This window comes from Centroberyx affinis, unplaced genomic scaffold, assembly GCF_046629955.1.
Source record: "Centroberyx affinis isolate AG114_WGS23_722 - 3 ecotype Tasmania unplaced genomic scaffold, CSIRO-AGI_Caff_v1 ptg003728l_1, whole genome shotgun sequence".
Taxonomy (NCBI): Eukaryota; Metazoa; Chordata; class Actinopteri; order Beryciformes; family Berycidae; genus Centroberyx; species Centroberyx affinis.
The window spans coordinates 50,387-77,856 of NW_027281608.1; the positions used below are offsets into that span (position 1 = coordinate 50,387).

Genomic DNA, 27,470 nt, shown 5'->3' on the forward strand with positions numbered 1-27,470 from the left:
TATGATTTGGAACTATCACCTCTTCAGTGTATTTTGGCAGCTGAAGTGGACAGTGCAAGGAACAGCCACAACGCTAAATTGATTGGGATACTCTTGTATATGGCAAGAAAGACTATTCTTAAATTCTGGATTTCTAAGGACATCCCTGCACTGGACGATTGGTATAAGGAGGTACTGAGAATACTCCCTCTGGAAAAACTGACCTACACCCTTCATAACAATGTCAAGGGATTTATTAAGGTATGGCAACTAGTCTTGGACGCGGTGGACCCCTCTGGATTGAACTTCGTTCTAACTGATTAGCAACATTGGAACTGACTGCAGCAAACCCTAGTAATATGAATGTAATTATGTCAGCTAGTGGTGTGTGTGTGTTTTTTTTTGTTTTTGTTTTTTTCTGTCTGTTATGTATCATGTTTGTGAAGTTGTAACTCCTGCCGTTTTTGTGTTTTGTTAAGGTAGTTCTAAAACCTATGGAAAAAAGTGGTTTTGTACATATTCCGAACTGGAAGTATATGTAATTGTTGCCAGAACACCATTAAAAAAAAAAAAAAAAAAAAAAGATATACTGCCAGGACCTTGTGTTTTTTTCGGCCGGATTCTAACGGACTGACAACCTCAAACGCATCTTAATAGAGAATCAAGGCTAACGATGATGTGTCATTTTTAAATAAGACATTATCAGCAGTATTGTGTCCATCCCATATATCCTCAAACACATCTTGGGTAGAGAGGCGAGAATGTGCTTTATCATACTGCATTTTGAAAGCCTCAGATTCAAAAAGTGCAGAAAGAGTTTCCTTTATTGGTACATACTGTGCAAACCATTCTTTTCCTAAGTCATTAGTACCTAGATACAAAGGCACCGGTTCAACATCAAAAAATTAAGGATGAAAGGAAAATGATAATGAAATGTAAGAATAAGAATTGGCAGCAGTAAATGGAGGTATGTATGGATCAATTAAGCAGAGGGACGAGGCAGAAAGCTACGGGACAACTAAACTATAAAGCCTAACTTTCTTGATCTATTTAATTTGAATCTAAGCTTTTGCATCAACTCTCAGCAGTAAAGATGTGGATAGTCAGAGCCTACTTTGTTCAGTTGGGAGGTCTTGCCGGTCGGGTTGTCTGGTCCCGCTGAGCTCGGAGAGGTGGACTCGGCGTGGCCGGTTACCTGGCAACGGCAGACGCTGGATGGAACAGCTGGTCTCTGGTACTATCGTCACGTCGAGGCAAGCAGCGCTACCGGCTTACTCAAAGCTGTAGTCGTCAGACCCGTGGATGTGGAACACTGTGGCGATGTTGCACCAGTGTTGGCTGCTGGATGTAGTTGAAGTTTCTAGCTCTTCTAACTGTTGTAAAAGTCTAAATAATCTCGTTCCTAAAAAGCTTTGAAAACAATCTTCGCTTGGCCGGGCGTTGATAACTTCTTGACTATTAGACGTGAGTTTCAAACTTCTTGCAAGCGATTCTTAAGTTCATCTGGAGAAGACGTCTCTAACTCCAGGCTCAAACTCTAAATTTCACTAAAGGCGAATTGCAGCTAAAATTGTTGATCTTGGTTTCAGCAGGTTTCTTGGCGAGAGCGGAATGTTGAACTGCGAACAAGGCCAGATAAGAAAGTTTTATAGATCTTTGAATTTCCAGGCGTGGTTTGCCATGCAAATCACGCTTCGTGGTCTTTTTCTGTTACGCCTTGTTCACTAATTAATTTCTTTGTTTGAGAAGATTCCACCCTGAAAAGGGAGAGGGGGGAAAAATGAATTTAAGAGGATTTTTTTCCTCTAGTCTATTTTATTTTGAGATCTATTACAAAGTGATCTTAATAAAGATTTCTCTCTAAAGTAATATGCAGGTATTTTACATCTCCACCAATTACTGTTGTCAATTGATCAAAATAATAAAAACCTGGGAACTTACATTCGAATTTATATGGCTAGCACATCAATATAAGGACCTCAAATAAACCTTCATGGCCTAATCTATAACTATACAGTCTTTACCAAGTTAACTAATATATGTATCTTGTGTTTCTAACTATGTGACTAATGTGAAAAACAATTTAACCATTTAATACAATAAAGCTTGGTCGACATTATATTGACCTGTCCTAGTTATAAATGACCACACGGTGGCAGTGTGGTACCATGCAAAAAGGAAGGGAGAGTGATATAATTGTAATTATTTCCTCAACTAAAATAGTTAGCATTGTGGGTGCATACAATTCACCACGAATTAAACAGCTTCAACATTTATATTGGAGGAATACTGTAAAAAAAACTGGGCATTGACGATGAACTTAAGAAAAACATTCAGAAAAAAAAAACATTTTATTTGAACAATACACAATGAAACATATACCAACAGGCCAGAAGGACAGCAGCCTCAGCTGTGGCGGACAATGAAACATACCCAGAGCTTTACTTACAATGTTTGCAATAAAAATTGAAATTATACAAAATCGATATACGGGCAAGAATGGTACAGGTACAAAGGAAAACACCCAATAACCTGTGCAGGGCAGAACTTGGAATATTTCCCCTTAATATTTGTATTGAAAAGAGACTGACATTTTTGAACCGTCCAAGTGATACTCTTCAATACTACAGACTACTACTACAATACTACACACTGCAGACCCAAGAGCTGAATCCAGGGAAGAGTCCCTTCAGTTAGCTGGTGTGCAGACTTACTACCCATAGTCACACCAACTACCAGCTCTGAATACATACAGTCTATCTACTGATACTCATACTGAAGTGGAGGTTTTGGGCGGAATGTGCAGCAACCCAGCTCCACCACTAAAGAGATACCGACACACACACACTGATACAAGGGAGTGGGTAAAAATCAAGCTTTACTTATTGTTGTATATTCCATCATATTCAATATTGTAATCAACACTGTCATTGAGGACACAGTCCTCTGTAGCCAGCCATGCTTTTTGGTGCTGTCCTTTTTCTGTTGACAGGCTAGTTCTATATTTTCTTTGGAAGAGGTCTTTTACCAGAGTCAGGTAACTGGTCAGTTTGAAGTCTTTGCGTGACATTGCATGATAATATATATATATATATACATACCATAAATATTTAAAAAGATGGAAAGACACATAACAATGTCAAATCTTTAATCTTCAATATCTCAGAACTGCACTCCGGATAGAACCTTATAATTCCAAGCTCACAATATGATGGCAAGTATCATTGAAGCAGATCAGAACATTAGTGGCTTGATGAAAATATCTCTCAGAGAGGAAGATGAATGAACATGAGAGAACAATTACTATTCTCACTGAAGAAATCAAGAACACAGTGCTATCCAAAAACATGACTGTAACAACACTGAGCTTTTTAACTGGTAATTATTAGGGCATCAAAGTGGGTGGTAGGGAGGACTGCGCCTCCCACCCTTATCATCCATATATGGATGATATCACTACCCTAACGACTACAGCTCCTTGTACAAAAAGGTTGCTGAATAAATTGAATGATAACCTAAACTGGGCTAGGATGAAAGTTAAACTGAGTAAATCAAGGAGCATATCCATTGTTAAGGGGAGCTGGCAGGCAAAAGGTGTTACATAGATGAGGCAGCTATACCGTCAGTTATAGAGAAGGTTGTCAAAAGCCTAGGAAGGTGGTATGATACAAATCTGAGTGCCAGGGAGCAGGTTCAGGAGATAAGGCAACAGCTAGTTGGAGGTATTCAGGACATAGGACCAGGCAAACTAAAGTTGTGCTGTTTGCAGTTTGACCAATGACAGTATATGAGGTACCATTATCAAAGGTGGAGAAGTTAGAGAGACTGGTCAGTTCATATGTCAGGAAGTGGCTTGGAGTTCCACGTTGTCCTGGTAGTGGAAAGGAATTCTGGAACTAGGCCTGGGAATAGAGCAACTTTTATGGAGTAAGGCAAGAGACAAATGGTTGTAGATGAAATACATCAACAGGAGGAGGTGAAACAGAGTCTCAGGCAATGCAGGGCCAGTAGATGAAGTGGGAGAGTGAAGAGAGAAAGAAACTCATCTGGAGAGAACTATGCGGGATGGAGGCAAACCCCATTAAATGAATCAGGTGCTACTTATGATTTGTTACCTTCTCCCTAAAATCTTAGCCAATCGTTAGGTGAGGATCTCCTGCCGTATTGCCTCTGCGACCCTGACCCAGATAAGCAGCAATACAATAAATTGGATGGATGCATGGAATATCTCTTCTACATACTGGGACGCAGAACAATAAGTAAACACCAAACAACAGAACTGAAGAAATAACAAACAGTGAAAGTTACTAGATGAGCAGGCATAAAGTAGAACATACAGACAAAATGGAGACCAATATGTTGATATAGCACTTTTACATACACTATGGTGCTGTCTGCATGAAAAAAAGGATGAGGATAACATGATCTATTTGTCTAATAGATCATGTTATCCTCATCCTTTTTTTCATATTCATGTTGTTGTTTTTTATTTGTGGAAGACAAAGAAAAAAACAAAGAAAGAAAGACAGAAAGAAAGAAAGAAAGAAAGAAAGAAAGAAAGAAAGAAAGAAAGAAAGAAAGAAAGAAAGAAAGAGAAAGAATGAAGGAAAGAAAAGAAAAAAGTTGCCTCTTGGCTGTTGATGAGGTTATTAAGAAAGTGAATGAGGACACAACAGAAACCCTCCTTGCCTTGGAGGTTGACCGTCTTCTTTGTTTTTGTAAACAGTCTAATGGTCTAATGAGTGTGTGCTCCAGTACCAGAGGGCATCCTGGTGAGCTGTCCTTAATAGCAGCTGTATTTGTACAACTCATTTTAAAAACAAAGTTTACATAGTGCTTCACCATCAGTTAGGTCTGGAAAACAGAGTCCTGCAAAATTCAAATGAGGACAAAGAGAAAGAGATAGGTAGTAGGGTCAGAAATTAAAAAGCACTTGAAAGTTGCCTGTGAAATTAAAAGTGATAATTAGGAGTGGACTTTTTTCCATTTTACCCTGACCCCTAAAGACAAACAGTTTTGTCTCTGAGCTGTCAAATAATCATATGCTGCTTTTCCACTGCATGGTACCAGCTCAACTCGCCTCGACTCCACTACTCGCTTTAGGTAGTAGCACTTGGTTTTCCACTGCAGATACTACCCCCTCAATGTGCCCCCCCACACACACACACACACAACTGGTCGTCATAGTGACGCCGCATGAAACCGCCGTGACGTCATCTTCAACGCGACACACACAGCAACAACGGAGGATATGGAAGGGATGGTGTTCTTGATTCTCGGTATGTGGCTGTTAGTCACAGCAAGGAGACTGCTGAAAAAAACAGGAGAGTTTGGGAAATCCTACATCAAAGCTCAGACGACGTGATGACTCTGGTTGCTCAAAGGCGACGCAAGAGGGTAAGCTAACCTGGTAGCTAACGTGCGGGTTACCATTTAATAGTAGTTAATTAAATTAAAATTAAGTTAAGTTAAATTAAGTTTAAAAATTGGCTATTTAAATATGGCGGGTTTGTGCAGGATGTCCCGTGTCACGCAATGATGGCGATTCTCTATGACCAATCGTAGTCAGCAGTGTTTTCACATCACCTTTTGGTATCGCCTCAGCTCGCTTGGAACCTCGACGGAGGTGCTACCAAAAAAAGTACCAGGTACCAGGTAATATGGTACCTGGTACCTGGTACTTGCCCAATGGAAAACCAAAAAAGGCAAGTCGAGTCGAGTTGAGCCGGTACCAAGCGGTGGAAAAGCGGCTATAAGGGAATGCAGCTACTGTACCCTGTGGGCCACTGTAGGTGATATGTGGGAGCCTGTGACCAGGGGAACTTTGCGGTGCATTCTGGGTGAATAAAATTGAGCGGTTGATGATGATGTTAATGTGCCTTCTCATATCATCTCATTGTTTTACTTAATCTTATTTCTTTTATTATTGATCTGTTGTTATTGTCTGTAAAGCATTTGCATTGCACTATGGTGTATGCAAACATGCAATACAAATAAATGTTGATTGATTGATCGACTGCATCAGCAAAGCAGAGCACAATCTAATAAAAAAGCCAACATGAGGGTGCAGATGGACCAGCTGGGAAAGAGAGTCTTCTGGAAGGCCTGCTGCCAGTTTCCACGAGTGGGAAAGAAGTTAGTGGTCAAAATTGAGTATTTATTTTGCTAATATGCAATGCTAATAGTTTAATAAAATTGCCCCTAAAGATCTGCCTAGCCTAGAAAAATGCCTAGGTCAAGGACGGTGGAAAAATGCCTACACTTTTAGAAATAGAAGGGCTACCTAGAACCATATAGGGTTCTTTGACTTGTCCTCACAGGAGAACCCTTTTTGGCTCCAGGTGGAACCCTTTTTGAAGGTTAGACTTAGAAGCCTCTCAGAGCGATTCATCTAGAACCCTTACTAAATGGTTCTACTTAGAACTCACAGTAGGTAGTTACATCTGGAACCCTCTAAGAAGGGTTCAGTAAAGAACCCTGAGGTTTTAACAGGAACCATCCCTCAGGGTTCATTACAGAACCCTGGGGTACCTAGAATCTATCCAGGTGGTTCTGCACAGAACCCCTGTTTTTAAATAATGTACGCAGCAATTACCAACTATACCCACCTCCACCCTCCCCCCGCCCTGGCCCACCTCCACCCTATCGAATAGCAGCCTACTAGTACAATGCATATTTATCATGGAAATATAGCCTTTAAGTAAAAGAACAGAATAAGCAAAATACCAATGCAAAACTTAAATCATACAGATAAATCATACAAATAAAAGACAAGGATAAAATAGTACAATAAAATTGAGAACTGAGAATTCTCACGCATTTATAGTCGACACTACATTATCTCTCCGTGATTTCCATGCTGTTACTCTGTGTGTACTGACTGCTGGATGATTATAACCCAGGGCCTCCGTGACCTTTGACCTTTTCAGCAGCTCCTGAGCAGCAGCGTGGCCTAACACTCATTTCATCTGTATTGATATAGATTATATCGCCTTTTAAAATATAGCCCGTTATCATGATGCACTAAATGCACAATATAGCAGCCTGTATCTGTTCTGGTCTGCTGGCGACAAACCGTATGTAGCACTAATTTTTATAAGTAGTGACACTAAGTCTTGCTGTATTCATGTTTGTGTCAATGGGGTGGGATGGAGTGGAATATTTGCAGGCTGGATGTGGGCCGGTCTGAGTCAAAAAGTCCAGGGCCATTTTCTTGTCCCAGTCCGTCCCTGGTATAGATACACTTCGGGCCCTATACTGGTCCAGCAGGACTTTTGCAGTTCAGTCATATTTCCAATTGTAGGTTGTATAACTTCTTTGACTGCTAATAATCCAGCAATTTTCATATCAGCGCTTAACAGACTTGTTGCTTTTGCCTTTCTTAACATTTTTTTTTTTTTTTAAAAAAAGGTCACCACTCCAAAACAAAGTTAATCCATGCATTGAATCAACTCTCAACTCAATCAGAGACTATATTGTACAATTTGGCTTTAGAGAAAAAGCCAAATTGTCTCCCATTGATGTCATTGGAGGGCAGAATTTACTATAATTTATATATTGCAGTATTCCTAAAAGTCCTCCCCATGCTTTTAAACATTTAGTTTAATTTATAGGAGAAGACCCTGCTAGCCAGCTTACAGTATTTTCTTCAGACTGTTATTCATTGGAGGGACTTGGGAATGCTACTGTGGTGTTATGGCAACACGACATACCCTTCATAGCTTCATATAAAATTAGAATTTTCCACATCAGCCATGTCTTCGTAATAATTTGGGGGGCATCTCTGGACCAACTATGGATCCTGGCCCAGGTTCTGAAAAGTATTGCCTAAAAGTAAGCCCTGGATAGCTCTGTTTGCCTCTGTAGTGGAAATCAGGCCTGTTTGTCTTGAAGTGGAAACTAGGCTAAAAAGCAAGCCCTGGATAGCTCTGTTTGTGTGGAAACTCGGCTAATATGTTAGCCCTGGTTGACCCCGTAGTGGAAACCAGACTTCATTCATTCTGTTGTAGTGCAGTATGTTCTACTGTTAGCTTAGTGATTACACTCAGAAAGACATGTATACACTTTCATAGAGCGTTTATTTCAAACACATCCATCGACTTAAAAAGCCTTGTGATCACCAAACAAACTGACAAGAAGTTGAGTGTTGGAGGAGAAATGGGAGAGGGGGTATATGATGATTGGTTGTGGTAGAGATGATGGAGATGAAGACTGAGAGTGAGATGGTCGCTGGTCAGTCACTGGTCTGTTTTGTTTCCAGGGAATCTGGTTCAAATCATAGATCACACACGGGACTGAGTTAGGCATCTAGGAAAACAAAAATCTTTTAGAAACTTCTTCACTCCTAATAGACATTGGACAAGCTGCTTACAGCCTGTGTGTGTGTGTGTGTGTGTGTGTGTGTGTTCACAATTAAATGTTTTGATCAAGGGCACCTCAACAATAGCTAAGAAAGTAACAAAACTGACTTTTTTCTAGAAAAATTGTGCGGATTATTACTTAACAAAACAGATAGAGAGCATTGTGTTAGTTGTGTTGTGTTTGCATGGCACCTCTGCTATACCTTCAGCATGCCTGCTGGGTGAGCAAGGAGCAGCTTGGTGCAGAGCCATGAACGCCAAACATATTTAACAACAGATTTAACAGTGTCATCATGAAAAAGGATCTTTACAGACCTTCAGCTGCAGCGCCTTTTTATTTTGCATGTTTCGTGTGTTTGTGCAACCAGGCAGATATGGCTTGTTTGTGTTTGGATGACAGTGAGATCAATGCATGCTGCAGAGGCTCTAGCAGTTCTGGCAGTGCTGTGAGATGAGAGAGAGAGAGAGATAGAGAGAGAGAGAGAGAGAGAGAGAGAGAGAGAGAATATCTATGCATTACACAAAGTAATTGGCAAAAACATAAATTCAACCCGACAGAAAATATTTGCATGTTTTGTTGATTTCAACAAGGTGTTTGATTCAATTTGTGAATTTGAAAATTGAATTTGTGAGTGAAAAGGCAAGAAGAGCGATGTATGCTATCAAGTCGAGATTCAGACTAATTCATGTTCCAATTAGAATCTGGTTAAAATTATCCATAGAAACAATGTCCATAGAAACATCCAAACAGTGCCTGTCCCCCCTTTACATTGACATCAAAAAACCAACATTAAAATTTTGGAAATATCTGAATCTTATAAATAAAAACTATTTATATGAAACACTTAATTATTTATTTAAAAAAACAGAGTTAACAGTGTCATCATAAAAAAGGATCTATACGCACCTCCAGCTGTAGCACCTTTCCCTTCCGCATGTTTCTTCAACCAGTCAGATATGGCTTTTTTGTCGGTGGGCGACAGTGACTTAAATGCATGGTGGAGCTGCAGATGCTCTGGCAATTCGCCTGCTGTCAGTGTTATGAGACAGGATAGACAGAGAGAGAGAGAGAGAGAGAGAGAGACAGAGACAGAGAGAGAACATCAGACTATATCTATTCATTATACAATGTAATTGGCAAAAACATAAATTCAACCTAACAGAAAATATTTGCATGTTTTGTTGATTTCAGCAAAGCATTTTATAAAATTTGCACAATGGCTTATTTTAATAACAACAATAATAACATCATAAAAAAGGATCTATACGGACCTCCAGCTGCAGCAGCTTGTCCTTTGTGTTTCTGCAACCAGGCAGATACGGCTTTTTGGTGGGCGGGCGACAGTGACTTCAATGCATCGTGGAACACCAGATGCCCTGGCAAGAGAGAGTGAGCGAGAGAGAAAAATTCAATATTAATGAATTAACATCCAATATTATTAAGTCCATACTATTCAAACAGCAAACGTGCTTTAATAATTGGAAATCACAGAACAGAATACTTTAAACCAGGACATGAGGTGAGACAGGGATGCACTTTGAGTCCAACATTATTTAACATTTACATTAATGACCTAGCAACATCATTAGAACAATCTACTAGCTCTGATCTCACTCCTCATGATAGTGAATCCTGCTCTATGCAGACGACCTGGTTCTGTTGTTACACAGACAGATAGATAGATAAATACTTTATTATCAAACAGAGGCCCCCCCTGGACAAGCACACACACACACACACATAACACTTGCCATGCTCCTCCTTGCCATGCTCCTCCTTGCCATGCTCTTCATCTGGGTTTAAGATTGGGGAAACCATTTAGAAACATCTTTACTTTCATTATATTACATAAATTGCAATTTAGCTAGTAAAGTATATTGCACATGCACAAACACACACACACAGCACATTTTTGCTTACCATGAGTATCCTCACCTGGCTTGGCTTTCAGCCCGGCAAACAGAGCGAAGAGCAAGAAAACAATCAGAGTCTTCATCCTATACCAAAACAAAACAGCAAGTCAGAATACAGACAGACAGCTGCATCACCAGCAATCCCACCAGGTTTTTATTCTCATCATTTTACAGTGTGTTGTGAGTGTGGACAGTAAAATACTTGAAAGCCATAGAAGAGGAGATTTGGCTCACCGTGATTTGAAACAATATGGTTTGGATAGGAATCTATGAGCAATGGTTGAGTGTACTCTGCCGGCATGGTTTTTCCATTTTTTTTGTTTTGCACATCACAGCATCTCTGAGTTTGTCTCAGTTTGTCTTACACAATAGATGCACATAGGCATCTATTGTGTAAGACTGAATTAACAAATTCAGAAAACTCTGATCCAATCTTCTCATCCTTAAATAAGATTTCCTGTTGAAACTGTCGCCCGACTGCTGTCTTCAAGACTTTTGTTCTGTCTCTAAAACGTACTCAGTTTATGATACAGGAACTAACAGAATGTGTCAGCTAAACATCAGTTTTACATTTTTTAGGGCTGACAGGATGATGTGAGTTTGTAAAGTTTTCTTTTTCCACCTACACATTCTGGACTGAATATTTGTGACTGAAGTATTCCTGATTTTGCCCGTTTCACATCAGGAGCCACTAGTCTATGACGCCCATCAGACTAGATGCTCTGCATCTTTTCAGTAGCTACAGTTGTGTTAATTCACTGTGAATTTTAGTGCAAATATTGTTGCAGATTCACTCCACAATGTCGTCATAGGAAAAGAAGGATTGATATTGTCCTTTCAGTCAGTCAGTGTCATACACCTCTGATATGACGCAGTTTGAATGATTACATTTTTATTCTTGAATTCTATGAGAAACACTGAATCTGAATTGATTCTAATGAGACAATTTGATTATTATCATTATTATTATTGTTATTATCATGGTCAAATTTACTCCATGAAAATGGTCAAATTTAAATAAAATAAAAAAATAAAAAAATAAAAAATAACAAATAAATAAAAATATTGGCTATCGGCAGCTTCATTTGGAAAAAAAACCCATATCAGTCAATCCTAGCAGAAGTTATCCTGCTATGCCCCAAATTCTTTACTAGCAATGCAGTCTGCCTGGTAAAGTAACTCTTGTAATGGAGTTTACAACAACCACCTAATGTCAAACTTGTACCTGAAAATCCCCAACATGTAGACGGTCAAATACATTCTGGACAGAACCTTTAAGAGTGAGGAAAGAGCTGCAAGAGAAAAGTAGAAATAAAATCACCCTCAGTATTTAAACTCACCTTCAGCTGGTAGTCGCTCCTTTCAGGTGAGATGACCGTCTAGGTGATGGATTTGAGTTGGATCTCTCAGACTCTCCACCTGCAATATATATCCTAAAATGATTGGCCTCAGGCTTGTGTGTGTGTGTGTGTGTGTGTGTGTGTGTGTGTGTTTGCATTAGAGATCATTTAGGGCCCACAGGCTATGTAATGTAAAAGAAAAACAAAAAAGTGGATATTTTTTGGGACGTGGATATTTAGTTTTGGGGATTTTTTGCCTTTATTTGCTAAAGTAGAGAGACAGGAAACATTGGGAAAGAGAGAGGAGGATGACATGCGACAAAGGTCCTACGCCTTAGACCATTGATCCAGCAGGATGCCCCCGATAAAGTAGATATTAAATAAACTATCAGGAACAAAATGTTACTGATGTGTTTTTATCAGAGATCATTATATTGCAATTCTGCGTTATTACAGTATTATTCAAGTATTTTTATGATTGACAAAAAGAGAAAGACAGGATGGCATACTGACTTGAGTCTCACTTGTATCTATCCATTTTTTATTAGTATTATTATTATTTTTTTTTGTGTGTGATCCATGTAACGTGGATGATTGATGCCTTGTGATATAGTGTTGCGCTCACCAAATGAGCTGGACACAAAAAGTCCATCTTCTATTTGTTAGTATTTAGAAAGTTTTTTAGAGATGGTTATTCTGCTGGGAAAGTACGACAACTGCATCGCACTGACAAAAACAAGAACCGACATCCATCTGGGTCGAGAGGCAGAGGTTCCCATCACTCACACACATTTGAGTAGCATGTAGATGGTCAAATACATGCTGGACAGAACATTTAAGAGAGAGGAAAGAGAACACAACAAAGCATGTGCCATTGATAACATAAGAAATGAGATGCTAAAATATAATGCATTGGATTTACAAACTGCAATTCTAAAATCATTCAACATCGTCTTGACCTCTGGATACATTCCAAATATCTGACTTACTGTATTTCACCCATCTTTAAAAACAGAAACCCTGCTGACCCAAATAACTACAGAGGAATATCTGTCAACAGCAATATGGGAAGATTATTTTGTTCCATTCTAAATTCAAGAATTCAAACATATCTCAATGACAGAAGAGCCATTAATAAATGTCAAATTGGATTGTAGCAAAAACACCATACAACAGATCATACACATTAAATACCTTAATTGGCCAATATGTTAAACAAAATAAAGGTCAAATATTTGCCTGTTTTATAAATTTTAGAAAAACATTCGATTCAATCTGGCATGAGGGATTATTTTATATATTAGTAAAAATGCAGTTAAAGTTGCCAAGCAGAGGACAGATTTATTTCCCCAAGGATGTGGTGTCAAACAATGTTGCAGCCTAAGTCCAACTTTATTCAATATTTACTTAAATCAACTGGCAGAAGCGCTTGATGAGTCCACAACCCCAGGACTTACACTTCTTGACACAGAGGCGACACATCTTCTCTATGCAAATGATTTGGTACTATTGTCGAGAGCTAAGGAGGGTCTCCGACAAAGTCTTAATATATTGGCGGAATACTGTAAAAAAATTGGGCATTGACGATAAACTTAAGAAAAACATTCATACATATACCAACAGGCCAGAAAGACAGCAGCCTCAGCTGTGGCAGACAATGAAACATACCCAGAGCTTTACTTACAATGTTTGCAATAAAAATTGAAATTATACAAAATCGATATACCGGCAAGAATGGTACAGGTACAAAGGAAAACACCCAATAACCTGTGCAGGGCAGAACTTGGAATATTTCCCCTTAATATTTGTATTGAAAAGAGACTGACATTTTTGAAACGTTTGAATTTAAGCCCAAGTGATATTCTTCAATACTACAGACTACTACTACAATACTACACACTGCAGACCCAAGAGTTGAATCCAGCTGGAGTTCGCAGAGACATGAAATTTGACCCAATGACAGATATTGGTGGCTAGTTTCTGCTCAAGAAATATTTTTGCCTCAAGGACCCTCAAGGTCCACCTGGAAAACTTTTGAGATATTTTGAAAGTTTTGAAAAACACACCGTTTGACCGATCACCATCAAACTTGGTCAGTAGCATCTATGAACCAAGCACTACAAGTTGTCTTTTCGGATTTTTGATATCGGCTTTAGTTTTGAAAATATAATTTTTTTAAATTGTAAGAAGACGTGGCCTGTCAGCTAAATTGTCATAACTTCATGACCGATTGTCCAATCATCATGAAACTTGGAGAACATGTTCAGATATCATCAAAGACCATGTGTGCAAAGCTGTGTTAAGATTGAACAGTAAACTGTATCTCCTAATCCAGATGACAAAATTGCGTGAAATTTGGTACACATGTTCAGGGAGGCTGTACTAGTCAAAATCAGAAGGTTTGACATAATTGGTGAAAGTGGGTGGGGCCTATGGTGTAATAACCATGTAATAGCCAGTAAATCAAGCTCATTTGCATAATCGGTCCCAAACTTCTCAGCCTCGTCTGGAATGGCATTTTGAACATGCGTACCGAATTTTGTGCAATTTGACCAAAAGGGGGCGCTGCAAACGCCAAAAATGGGTGTGGCCTAACACTAAAACGGCCGTAACTCCACACCCGTTGGTTCAATGATCGCAAAACTTGGCAGGTATATGTGATACTCACAAAAAGGGTTTTGAGATATATATATTTTTGTTTTCATAAAGGTTTTATTGTTTATTTTTGAAAGATGTATTTTCTTTATTTTTGTCAAACTTTATTTATAGACTTACTTATTTACTATTACAAATTTATGGGTCAAATAATGTCATGCAACTTTATTTCATAACAGTAGGGGGCAGTACCTCTCCAAAGGGTCACTAGGACTGGGAAAGTGCATGCGGGCACCGATCGCGTCCATTATCCAGTAGTTGGAGAAAGGGACAGTCGTGTGCCGTCTCAATAACTTTCCCTACTGTGTACAGGTTGGTTGGAACCTAAAAATCACTCAAAATTGATGTAGAAGATGTGTAAGTGTTGTGTGTATGTAATGTAAGTTCATTGTTACACTACACAGTTGATAACTAGGTTAAAATACTGGAATAGTAGCTTCCATTGTGTACCCTGTAATGGCGGTTTTGGCACGTACTGCTTTCTTTGTCCTTTTATATCAGTTGGCAGCTCCTGGGCATTTACGTTACCATTTTTCAAGGTAGCATAATTTGTAGAAACAATTGAGCGTATGTAGATATAATTTACATTGTCAGGTTAGTTAAGAGTTACCGGTGGCTAATTTAATGTAGTCCGGTTAGCTTAAATTTAGCTGTTAGCCTCTATTCACATTAGCATTTTTCCACCTCGTTGTAATGGTCGGCGGTGTTCAGACCCTTACCAGTTCCCATGGGCACTTGACAAGTTTATGTGTTGATCTATATGTATTTTGACAATTATCTCAGGTGCAAGCATCTTAATTCTGTTTTTAGTATACACTAGTATGTATGAGTATAGTAAACTATTTACATTAATGTCTTCTTCTATAAGAAGTTTATTTGATTGAAGAGTATGCTACATCTGGTGTATGGTGAAGATGATATGTGAAACTATAGAGAAATAGAGACTGTGTGTTGGACTGAGATGTTTATTTTTGTTATACAAAGCTGAATTAATTTGTGATAAATACAATAGAGTACTATAGGACATATAGGGAACTATATTCTATAGGTTTTCTTTAAGAGAAGAATGTCTGGTTATGTCTAACCTGAATTTATGCGAATGCATACCGGAAAAAACAGAAGAAAATAATATGATGATGTATGTGAGAAATAAACATTATCCAGTAGTTGGAGAAAGGGACAGTCGTGTGCTGTCTCAATAACTTTCCCTACTGTGTACAGGATTTCTTTAATCTGTCAACGGTACCAAGCCTGGGACCCGTTACAGATTCTTGGGGGCTCGTCCGGGATCGGCGCCGCCTTCTGGTCTGGAGCTGATCCATCCTGATGACATCTGGGACCGACGCAGAGGCTGATGTGTGCGGAGACCTGTGACCCTGAGTGAGCGGAGACCCTTGACCCGGAGCAGAGACTGAGCCATTGCTGAACTGTGTGACTTACCGTGAGGGAGAAGGAGGAGCTACCATGTCGGACAGTGAGAGGAAGAGCCTAGTGTGGGACATTAGGAAGAGTCTACTCACCTTGTCAGCGGAAGAGCTCTACCAGATCGCCTAGACCAGGGGTACTCAAATACAAATCTTAAAGGTCCACAAAGAAAATTTTCAATTAGACAAAGGTCCGTTTATTAAGGTCAGTCAAGCTTTTAACGAATTATAATTAAATTATTAAATTAATAATATAAAATTAAATATAAAATATATATAATATAAATTTAAATTATATAAAATTAAATTAAATAAAACATAAAATTACATATAAAATTAAATTAAATTAAAGCTACAAATCACCATTTCCCCATTATCCCCATCCCCCAAACCCGGTTCACACACCCAGCCACCAGAGGTGAATCAAACCATCCTAAGAATCAAAGTCCAAATACGTCCAGAACTATTGTACATTGTGTCAAACACTGTTGCTTAATGAGAGAAGTGGCACCTTTGGTCTGCTGCCAAGACTTTGAACTTTGGCACAAAAGGTGTGATGACCAGGCAGAGACACTGATGCAAGTGTTCATTGGTGAGTCGGCTGCGGTACTTGTTCTTCACCGTGTTCATTGTTGAGAATGCAGACTCACTGCTGTAGGCTGGCCACCTTTGAACACGCCATTTTAGATTGATTCACGTTCCAAATCTAGGCTAGTAGCTAACAGCTGACGAAACGAGCTGCGCTGTCAACTTGATTACACCGGTCTTTGTTCTCTTCTCTTGTAAAAATAAAGTTTGAAAAAAAAAGTGCGGCTCTACAGTATGACGTCGCGTCCGCGACCCACCGCTGTCATGGAGATGACGGGACGCTGAATGTGATTGGACCAAACCAAAGCAGAGTAGACGTCCTCACACAGACAGTGGAGCAGTCGGGCATTCAGAGCGCTGCTTGCAGTGGAGAAAGCGGATCATTTTGACTCGTTGCGTTGCGGCAAAGTCTCGCAGATAATACAAATAATACATATGAAAAGTATAATTTGCTCAGAGTCCGGAGACAGTTGTGGTTCGGTCCGGATCCGGACCGGAGTCCGGACTTTGAGGATGACTGGCCTAGACTGTTGGTCCAGTGTCGGGCAAGGAGCAGTCCGAGCTAGAGGAGGGAGACCATGAGGGATGCTTCGAATACATCAGTTTGTTCATGTACAGTAAGCACTTACTGCAGTCAGAGGACAGTGGCATGGTTGAATTACTGATTTTGAAAGATGCTATTGATGCTGTTCTTAATAACCGTGATGTATTGCTACTGTTAAATGAAAGGGGTGATTTCGAATCACATGCCATGCAGACAGACACACAATCAGTTCATACTGCTCACACTACTGATGGTAGTGCCATTCACTCACACCAAATTGCCACTGAAACCATCACAGGTGACACTACCATTCAGATGTCTCCAGCTGTTGAGGTAGTTAGTCCTACTAGAACTGTCCCAGTCAATTCTGCGTTGCCTAGCAATAGTACTGATATTCTCACCGCTAGTCCAGTGACTATTGCCCCAGCTTCAAGCTTAGCTAATGCTACAATGCTAAACACATCTGACACATCGAACACTGAGTTGCTTAAAATGCTCGCTAGCTATGAAGAGCTTAGCAAAAAACTAATACAGTGTATTCCAGTACCTGCTACACAGTCACCAGAGTACTCACAACCGTCCCCAGCCCTGTCTAGCAAGCTTCACAGTGATACACCACGCAGCAACCCATCTGGTGAATCTATCACTCAGCCAGTTCGTGATGGGATGGTCTCCTTAAGAGATCTCTCCTACCTCCAAAGGAGGGAGTTTAAAGTGCAAGGGGGTCAAATCAGTGACCATTCATCAGACATCAGTTATAATAATGTGCAATCTGCAAGCAGGTCGAAGAAGGAATCAAGGAAGGCTTCACCGACACAGAAATAGTCCGTGGTGTGCTCAAAATAATAAGACCTGGAAATTTCAAAGATATGCTAATAAATAAAGATGACATAACAGTGACTGAGCTCAAGGGATTCCTCCAGGCCCACCTAAGAGAAAAAAACAGCAGAGTTAATAACAGAGTTATTCCAAGAGTTGATGTGCACAAAACAGGACGAGAACGAGACACCACAACAATTTCTCTACCGTGTTATAGGTTTAAAACAACGTATCCTGTTCACATCTAAACTGTCAGGCGCAGGCATAAAATACTCTGCAGCTACAGTTCAAGACGTTTTCCTGCATACCGTGTACCAAGGATTGGGACACAAACACACAGACATACGCAGAGAACTTAAACCTCTCCTGTCAAACGGTGAAGTCAGTGAAGAAACAATACTACGCCATGTAATGAGAATCACCAGTGAGGAAAGCGAGAGACAGAGGAGGCTCGGCTCCTCCCGCCGCCAAACCGCAACAAATGCACACAGCGCGCAGCTCGAGCTTAATACAGTTAAGGGGTCTAGCAACAAACAAGGAAGCATAGATTGCAACACAAAACCAGACCCACTTAAAGAGCTTGCAGCCAAAGTAGATGAACTTACCAGAATGGTTGAGGCAATGAAACAACAAAACCGACCACGACTGTCACACAGTGAATATCAGTATCCTCAAAATAGGATGCGATCCAAACGGGGAAAACCCTACGGTTGTCCAAAATGTGTCGAACAAAACCGTCAAGACTGCAACCATTGTTTCACATGTGAGGAGGAAGGACACCGAGCAGCTGGCTGTCTAAAGCAACAAAAGAATCAGGGAAACTTCAGCCGGCCGCTGTAGAGGGGCGACCAGTGACCGGATCTGAAAATAAGTCCCAATCTGAACATTCCAGTGAGGTTAAATGTAAATGTGATAGTAGTAACACAAGCCTTACCTCGTCCACCACTCAAGAAACAGCCGGTACACAAAAAAACTGTAAACAAACAATACAGCCTTCTCCTGAGCCACCACTTACAGCAAGAGGAGCCGTTGCTAACCTGATAGGAAGAAAAGCCTTGGTTCAATGTAATCTAAATAGCTTAGCAGTTACCTCATTGCTCGACACCGGGGCGCAAGTTAGTATGGTAAGCCGTGCCTGGAAAGACGAATACCTGCCTGACCTCAATATTCGTCCAGTGTCTGAAATCATTGAGGAAATAGAGGAACTGAAGGTATTTGCAGTAAATGGAGATCTTGTTCCATTTGATGGATGGGTAGCCATAATGATAAACCTGCCAGGAAATGAGGACCCCAGTCTTTCTATCAATGTCCCATTCCTAGTCAGCAGTTTCCCCATGGAGAGACCACTGCTTGGTTTTAATGTTTTAGAACAGCTCATCTCCAGCCAACCAGAACGTTTAGTACCTGTCCTTGTTCACCTGCTTTGTAATGCCATCTCTGTTCCCAGTGAAAAAGCTGAAGCCATTGTGAGCTGTATTCAGACAGCAAGGCCGGATATGCACCTGCAGCTTTCCAGAGAAGCATGGAGGAGATGTTGAGCTCCTTGAGGGATGAATGTTGCATTCCTTACCTTGATGACCTGCTGTGTTACTCAAAGTCCTTCAGTGACCATGTGGAGGTGATCCGTAAAGTTCTCCAAGCTCTGCAGCGCCATGGGGTGAAGCTTCGACCGGAGAAGTGCGACATCTTCCAGCGAGAGGTTCGGTACGTGGGGCCCCTGGTGTCTGCCGAGGGTGTTCGAGTTGACCCCAAAGACCTTGAGGCTGTGCTGGCTTTGAAAACCAAAACACCACAAACAGTTGGTGACATCAGACGGGTCCTCGGCTTCCTAGGCTATTATCGGTCTTACATTCAGGACTTCTCCAGGATAGCCAAGCCGTTATATGAGCTACTCCAAGTGAAGCCCTCCATGCCACCAACCCATCACCGTCACTGTAGGACCAAGGGTCCGCAGTTGTCATCCAGGGCGCCTATAGAATGGACTGCAGACCACCAAAGTACACTTGAGAGGCTTGTCAACATGCTAACCAATCCGCCAGTTCTAGCATATCCAAACTTCGAGGAACCATTCGTCCTGCATACTGATGCATCACAGCAAGGGCTCGGCGCAGTCCTTTACCAGCAGCGGGATGGAAAACTGCGAGTCGTTGGATATGGATCACGAACGCTGACGCCTGCGGAGAGGAACTACAACCTACATAGTGGAAAACTCGAGTTCCTCGCTCTAAAGTGGGCAGTGTGTGAAAAATTTAGAGATTACCTCTTTTATGCTCCACACTTTACCATCTACACCGATAACAACCCACTGACCTACGTAATGAGCACTGCAAAACTCAGTTGGACACCGCTGGGTGGGAGAATTATCAGATTTCCGATTCAACATCAAGTACAGGCCTGGGAAAGCCAATATCGATGCTGATACCCTCTCCCGCATCCCTCTGGATATTAACAGCTACGTGGCAACATGTACAGAGGAGCTGTCACAGGACATGCTACATGCCACCTGGGAAGGTAGCCAAGCAGCCCAGAGGAAAGATGTGGCCTGGATAGCTGCCCTCTACACTTCCTCTCTCGATGTAATCCCACCGCCCCGTGTACTCCTGCCTGAAATCAGCCACAATGAGCTTGTAAAAGCCCAACAAGAGGACCCTGCCATTGGGGAAATAATAAGGCTCAAAAAGGCGAGCAGTGTTCTGACTGATGAGATCCGGAAGTCTGTGAGTGGGTCCACCCGAAAGCTCCTTCATAAGTGGAGTCAACTACACCTTGAGGATGGAATCCTATACCGACGGACACCAGAAAGAAAACAGTTAGTCCTTCCTGTCAAGTACCAATCTGTTGCCCTGAAACACCTCCATGACAACATGGGACATGTGGGTACAGAGAGAGTGCTTCATCTCGCCAGAGAAAGGTTTTACTGGCCTTATATGAAAAGGTGTATAGAGGACTATGTTACAAGAAAATGCTGTTGCATAAAACAAAAGAAGCCCACAATGCATGTGCGCGCACCTATGGGCAGCTTAACATCTAACTCTCCCCTTGAACTTGTCTGCATAGACTACTTGCATCTAGAGAAGAGCAAAGGAGGCTACGAGTACATTTTAGTGGTCATCGACCATTTTACCAGGTTCGCTCAAGCCTACCCAACCAAAAATAAATCTGGACGCACTGCAGCAGAGCGGATCTACGACGACTATGTACCTCGTTTTGGATATCCAAATAAACTCCACCATGACCAAGGACGCGAGTTCGAGAATTAACTCTTTCGAACACTCGGACAGCTGTCAGGAGTCGGTCATTCTCGGACATCCCCGTACCACCCCCAGTGCAACCCGGCTGAGCGGTTCAACCGCACGCTGCTGCAGATGCTACAAACACTGACAGAAAAGGAAAAGGAGAAATGGAAAGAACATCTCCCACAGGTTATACATGCGTATAACTGTACTCACCACGAGTCAACCGGGTACTCACCTCATTACCTGCTGTATGGACGGCACCCCCGCCTCCCTGTGGATCTGTTGTTTGGACTACTGGAGGAGACAGATCCGGTAATACACAAAGGCTATGCTGAGAAATGGGCTAAAAGAATGACAGAAGCATACAGAATTGCGAACAAAAACAGCCTGTCATCTAGTGCTAAGGGCAAGTCCTATTATGATCAAAAGGTGAGGGGAGTAGTCCTTAAACCAGGGGATAGAGTGCTAGTTAGGAACTTAGGTGAGCGGGGTGGGCCCGGCAAGCTGCGCTCCTACTGGGAGAAGAGGATATATGTGGTAAAGGAGCAGGTCTCAGACAATCCTGTATATGTCATTCATCCAGAAGGAGACTATAAAGGAAAAACCAGAACCCTGCACAGAAACCTGCTACTGCTAGTCAATGACTTACCAGTTGAATCCCCACCACAACCAGCCCACATGGTCTTAAAACCGCCACAAAGGCAAAGAAACCCTCAGCTGAGAGCAAGACCTGCAGAAGACCTGGCTCGCAGTGATGAGACATCAGACTCTGATGATGAGTGGACAGGAGGTTACTGGTTGAGGACACCTGTAAATAGGATGGAACAAAGATCAACTGGACATGACAGACCGACAGTGTCACAGAGAGAGCAAATGCCAGTGTTGGAAGCGCCGTCCTCACCGGCGAAGGTGACTGTTCAAACTCCTAGGAGACCTGCTATAGTCCAAAGAGAACATGCAAAAATAATACCTGTGAGAGAAACCCAACCTATGGATGCATACTTACCTGATGTAATGGAAACACCTGAAAGAGACGATGGAGAGATGGACGATCAAAACTTACCTGAAAGAGATGTGATATCAATGAGAGACGAAACACAGACAAATGAACTATCGGATACCGGATACTTACCACAGCTTGAAGATAAGCACGATGGACACCCTGAACAAGAACAGGAGGAGATACTGGTTTCCCCCCCTGTAGTATCTAGTCCTGCGAGAGATGAACACAGAGAGGTTAGACAGTCAGCCAGGGAGAGAAAACCAAGGCAGATATTTACATATGAGACACTTGGCCAACCCTCTCGACATGCCTACCCCGCTATTGACACAGTCACCACATATGCCACACCGGTATCTCACTTACCTGTACTGAGTATGCCGCACCACATCCGATCATTACTCTCACCTGTGCCTTACACATCACCTATGTACATGCCATACACATACATAACACCTGGCACACCACCAACATGCATGTCATACGCACAGCCATCCACTTACACATCATACACCACACCAGCTTACTGAGGGTGAAATAAGAGTCTTTGAGTTATGAGTTTGAAGAAAATGCCAGGAGCCATTTTTATTTGGAATATCAGGAGCCATTTTTGTTTGTCGGGGTGAATGTGATACTCACAAAAAGGGTTTTGAGATATATATATTTTTGTTTTCATAAAGGTTTTATTGTTTATTTTTAAAAGATGTATTTTCTTTATTTTTATATATAAAGAAAATATATATATATATATATATATATAGGCTTGGTATATATACCAAGCCTGGGACCCGTTACATATATTAAGGGATATATTTGGACGATTTCCTAAGAAACACTGACGCTTTTTTCACGACGTCAGTACCGCTCAGACAAGGCTTGAACCCCTTTCATGGCTGCTTGCGGCTATATTTTATTATTGTTCTTCTGCCGCGACGCAAATTGCCGTGAGCTGGTACATCGCAGAGACATGAAATTTGACCCAATGACAGATATTGGTGGCTAGTTTCTGCTCAAGAAATATTTACCCAATCGGCCTGATGGGGAAGTTAAAGGTCAAAATTTTCTCTTCTTCCTCTACCTCCTCAAAATGCCCGGCCCCGACTCACCGCTGCACAGCAGCTATAATTTTTTTTTTTAGAATTCCTAAATATCAAGTGAAAATCATGTCTGAGAAATATGATATCAAGATTGAATTTTTTTTGGGCCAGAGTGGAAATTGTGTCCAACTGAAGCAAAGGGCATCAATACTTGTGTTTAATAAATTTGGTAACACTTTCTATGACGTCCATGTCTATAATGCATTATAAACATACTTATAATGCATTATAATCTGCTTATAACACTGTATCAGTATAGTTATAAGAACTCATAAATATTCATAACACATTATAAAGCATTTTATAATGACTTATAAGGTCAAGTATCATAATACTTCATAATTGCTGGTCACTCACTGACTGATTTTTTTGCAAGGATCCTTGTGTATTATAATTCTCATAGTTTTAATACGTTATAATCATTTTATAATGCATTATAATCACTGTTATAATGCATTATAATCACTGTTATAATCCATTATAATGTGATTTTAAGTTACTCTAAGTGGTCATTGGGTGCTTTAAGTTAAGTAATGAAATTCCTGAGGTATAGGCAGATATAATACATTACAAGCTGGTTATAAGTCACAATAAGTGGTCATTGTTTGCTTTAAGTAAAGTGAAAAAAAATATCATTAAATCTATGCAAGAACAACACACAACGTTGTAAAATTAATTTATTTGTTTAACGGGTCATAACAGAAATTGAGCTCTCCAATTTGACACAACTTTTTGATGATGAACAACTGAATGATGGACATTTACATTTCACTAATGTAATGTTTCCCCAAAAAACTCACTCTAAATACTAAATTGATTCAAATTATAGATAATACCTGAAACAATTTTTACTTTACATGTAGCTGTATATTTTACTTTTATGGAAACGAAACAAAAGTGACTCCTTAAAAAAACAGGTGCAAACAGGGGCACTGGTGTTAACACTTGGTAAGTCCCAACCTTGGTAAATCTCAACCTTTAAAGGGATATTTCACTTTAGTAGAACTTCAAACGTCAAAAATCAGCAGTCTTACCTCTATCTAAAGTCATCTACAAATAAGCTAGCGACCACTACTGGTGTCAGGCTCCTCATTCACTTCCATTCATTTTGAGGACCAAGTCTAAATATAATAAGTCTAAATATAATACGACATGGAGGATAGCTGGACTCAAGCCAGTAAGACGTGGACCACTATTTTAAAAAACTGTGGCCAATCATATGTCCAGCGGCTACAAACATGTCACTCTCCACAAGACATTTTGAGGTGGAAGGAGTTAGGTGGTCCTGTTCGCCTTCAAAAAGCAGTGTCTTCACCCCTAAAAGGAAAAAAAACATTACTTGTGATGTCTTCAATTTCAGACACACTTTTCAAAACCTCCAAGTTTTGTAGTGCGTTTGGTTGATTTGGGTGTCAGCATTCAATGTTCTCCCAATATTACTGGCTGGCAGAGATACCACATTCAGTCCTCCATCTTCTGCATCCTGTCCCACAATTTAAAGCTTTTAATGTCAATTCAAAAAGTTACTGCAGCTAGAACATAGAATATGAAGCACAATTATGCTATAGATGCAGTTGATCAACTGACCCCCCAACCCACCACCAACACACGCCTAATCCCACCCAATTTTGAATCCAAGATACTGCTGTGCACCTTCAACATGCAAAGTTGTCCTTTCACACAATTAAAAAGTTGATCTATACTTAACAGATGATTGTAAAAGTACATCTTCAGGCTTATATATGACAAGGTTAAAAAATACCTTTGTTTGAGTCCAGGTCAAAACCATTTTGAAGTTTTGACATCACTGTTGATAACACGTCGTGTCACCCACTCGCCAATGGCTGCATCACCTTGTAAAATTTACACAATTGATACTGTTCTGAACTTCCAATGCTTAAAAAAACACTGAAGGCGATTGGCCCACTGCACGTGAGGTCTCTTGTAAAATGACAGTACGGCTCTGTCCCTCTCCTCTGGACACTCTCTCACATCCAACCGTAGACTGAGTGGCTCTCCTTGTTCATGGTCCTTCAGCAAGGAAGGACCAAGCATGGCAAGAGCATTTACACTCATGCCAGCGTAAAATCAAACATTTGAAGCTAGCATACCGTAAAGCCAAAGACAACAATAGCAAGTCTGGAAGGGACAGGATAACTTGCCCATTTTACGACGAGTTGGACGAAGTGTTGCGTGACCGTCCATCGTTTTGCCCTATGGAAGGAGATGTGTTAGATTCTGCTGACAGCGATATCTCCAGCTGTACCGACACAACCGCTAACGTGACTGGCGAGAGTGTGGACGATATATCTGGAGAAAATAATGAAGGTATGTTGCAGGTTTAACATTGTTAACAAAACTATGGTTGCACAGTATTATAGTATGTATTGTAATTCTGAGAATTTGGCTGTTGTAAGCAAAGATTTCTGCATTGTTGGTGTGAGATTAAAACCTATTGGTTGGCAAGGAGTCTAACTTTGTGTTTGTAACATTAGACACTACTGGGTCCGAGGTTGCAGCTCCAGCTTCATGTGCATCTGACCAGAGAAAGAGAGGGGCACAACCAGAAGAAAGAAATCTTGGTTCGAAGCCACATTGGAGGGGTTCACTAAAGCTTTGAGTGACAGCAACAAGGGTTGATGCTGAAGATGCAACAGGCCCGGCACTGTCACGAGGAGATTGGTAGGAGTTTGGTATGATGATGCAGTCCATTGCTTCCCTGGCGTCTGCCCAACATCTTCCTGACCACTAAGCCCCTTACCCCTGGTACCCACCAGTGCACCCACCACAACCTGGCCCTGCGTTCCATAATCCTGTGATGGCCACAGAATAGGCTATATGTACACGGTGGTGCTGACGTACTTCCGGTAAAATCTCCGCCAGCTAAATCACTTTTGCTAGATCCATACTGTTGCTAGTCTGATGCTAAATGTCCCAGAAAAAGTTTAAGTTTCAACGAACCGATAGCACTACAGCTGAACATTGCTGTGTGCCTTTGTGTCAAGCCTCCAGTACTTAGTTTTCATACATTTCCCTCTGATGCGGAAACCAGGCAAAAATGGATTGTCGCTATCCGGAGGGAGAACTTTAAAGTTAGTCCCCATACCCGAGTTTGTAGCTGGCATTTTAAAAACAAGGATGTTCGTGAGCCAGGGCTCAGCTCCGGATCCCACAGTTGTTGACTTAGCTCTCGATAAAAACATGTCTCTCAGAGAGGAGATCCTCCAGCTGAGGAAACAAATTGAGAAGCTTTCTACGAAGCAGCGGTTTGGCATTCACCGTTTTGCTGGCTCAGACAGAGACATTCGGTTTTTCACAAGGTAAGATGTCCAGACTCCTGATTGTTGTGTAGTACTTAAGCAGTAGCAGCAGATATAGTATTATGTCTGTGTGTGTGATGAAGGCTAATGTAATCATATATTTGTCGTATGTCCATAGTGTGTCATAGTAGACACTGATACAAGTTTTAAATGGTAACATCTGAATTGTATTTCTTTAGGTTTGCATCCTATGACCTTCCCAACGCGCTTCTGGGCCTTAATAGAGCCCTCGCTGCCATCTATGGTCAGTGTGACACAAGCACAGAGAGTGCCACTGCAGTAAGTACTCTTTATTATAATAATTATGATAATAATAATCTAACAATAATAATAATAATAATTTCCATAGACCATACAATACAACTTGACAAAGATCAGGGCTGATGGAATTAAAATAAATTGAGAGAAACATAATATAACTTTTCATTTGTTTTGAACAGACTCATTCCCTGCAGCCCATAGATGCGATGTTCATTTTTTGGAACTATCTCGCACTGGGTTCAAAACAGCGTGACCTTGCTGACCGGTATGGAGTCCACCAGTCCACAATCAGTCAGATTATTACAACGTGGAGCAACTTTCTGTACACTGTGCTAGGGTCAGTGAGGATCTGGATACCAGAGGAGAAAATAAGGGAACATTTGCCAGCAGAGTTCAAGGACTATGCAGACACTACAGTCATCCTGGACTGCACGGAGCTGAGGTGCCAGTGCCCATCATCACCTCTTCTCCAAAGTGAAGTGTTTTCTGCATACAAGTCCCACTGTACTCTCAAAGGGCTGCTTGGAGTTGCTCATCATGGGGCGGTCACATTTATCTCTCCACTGTATGCCGGATCTATCAGTGACAAACAGATAATGCAAGAGTCTGGAATTCTCTCCCTTTTGAGACCTGGGATGGCCATCATGGTCGAACGAGGTTTTCTTGTTGATGACTTTGTGCTGTGTAAGATCTATAGGCCGGCATTTCTCTCTGGCAGATCCCAGATGTCTGCCTGTGAGGTCAGGGAGACCCAGGCCATTGCACGTCTCAGAGTGCATGTGGAGCTCCTCATACGCCGAGTGAAGGAACACAAGTTCTTTGACACCGAGATTCCACTCTGGCTTTTTGGCAACATTAATCAGCTGTATACTGTTGCATGTCTCCTGACAAACTATGAAAATGGGCCTCTTGTAAAGGCTTGGGCAAAGAAGC

The 27,470-nt window shown here is 41.1% G+C and overlaps 1 long non-coding RNA gene across 1 annotated transcript; it reads right to left on the reverse strand.

Annotated features, from left to right (window-relative positions):
• Positions 1-8,127: 8,127 nt before the first annotated feature.
• Positions 8,128-9,317, reverse strand: LOC139662195 (uncharacterized). Its single transcript, XR_011696642.1, has 3 exons — positions 9,247-9,317; positions 8,655-8,783; positions 8,128-8,244 (listed from the first exon to the last, which is right to left on the reverse strand). It is a non-coding gene; the product is annotated as an uncharacterized lncRNA (long non-coding RNA).
• Between the last annotated feature and the right edge of the window lie 18,153 nt (positions 9,318-27,470).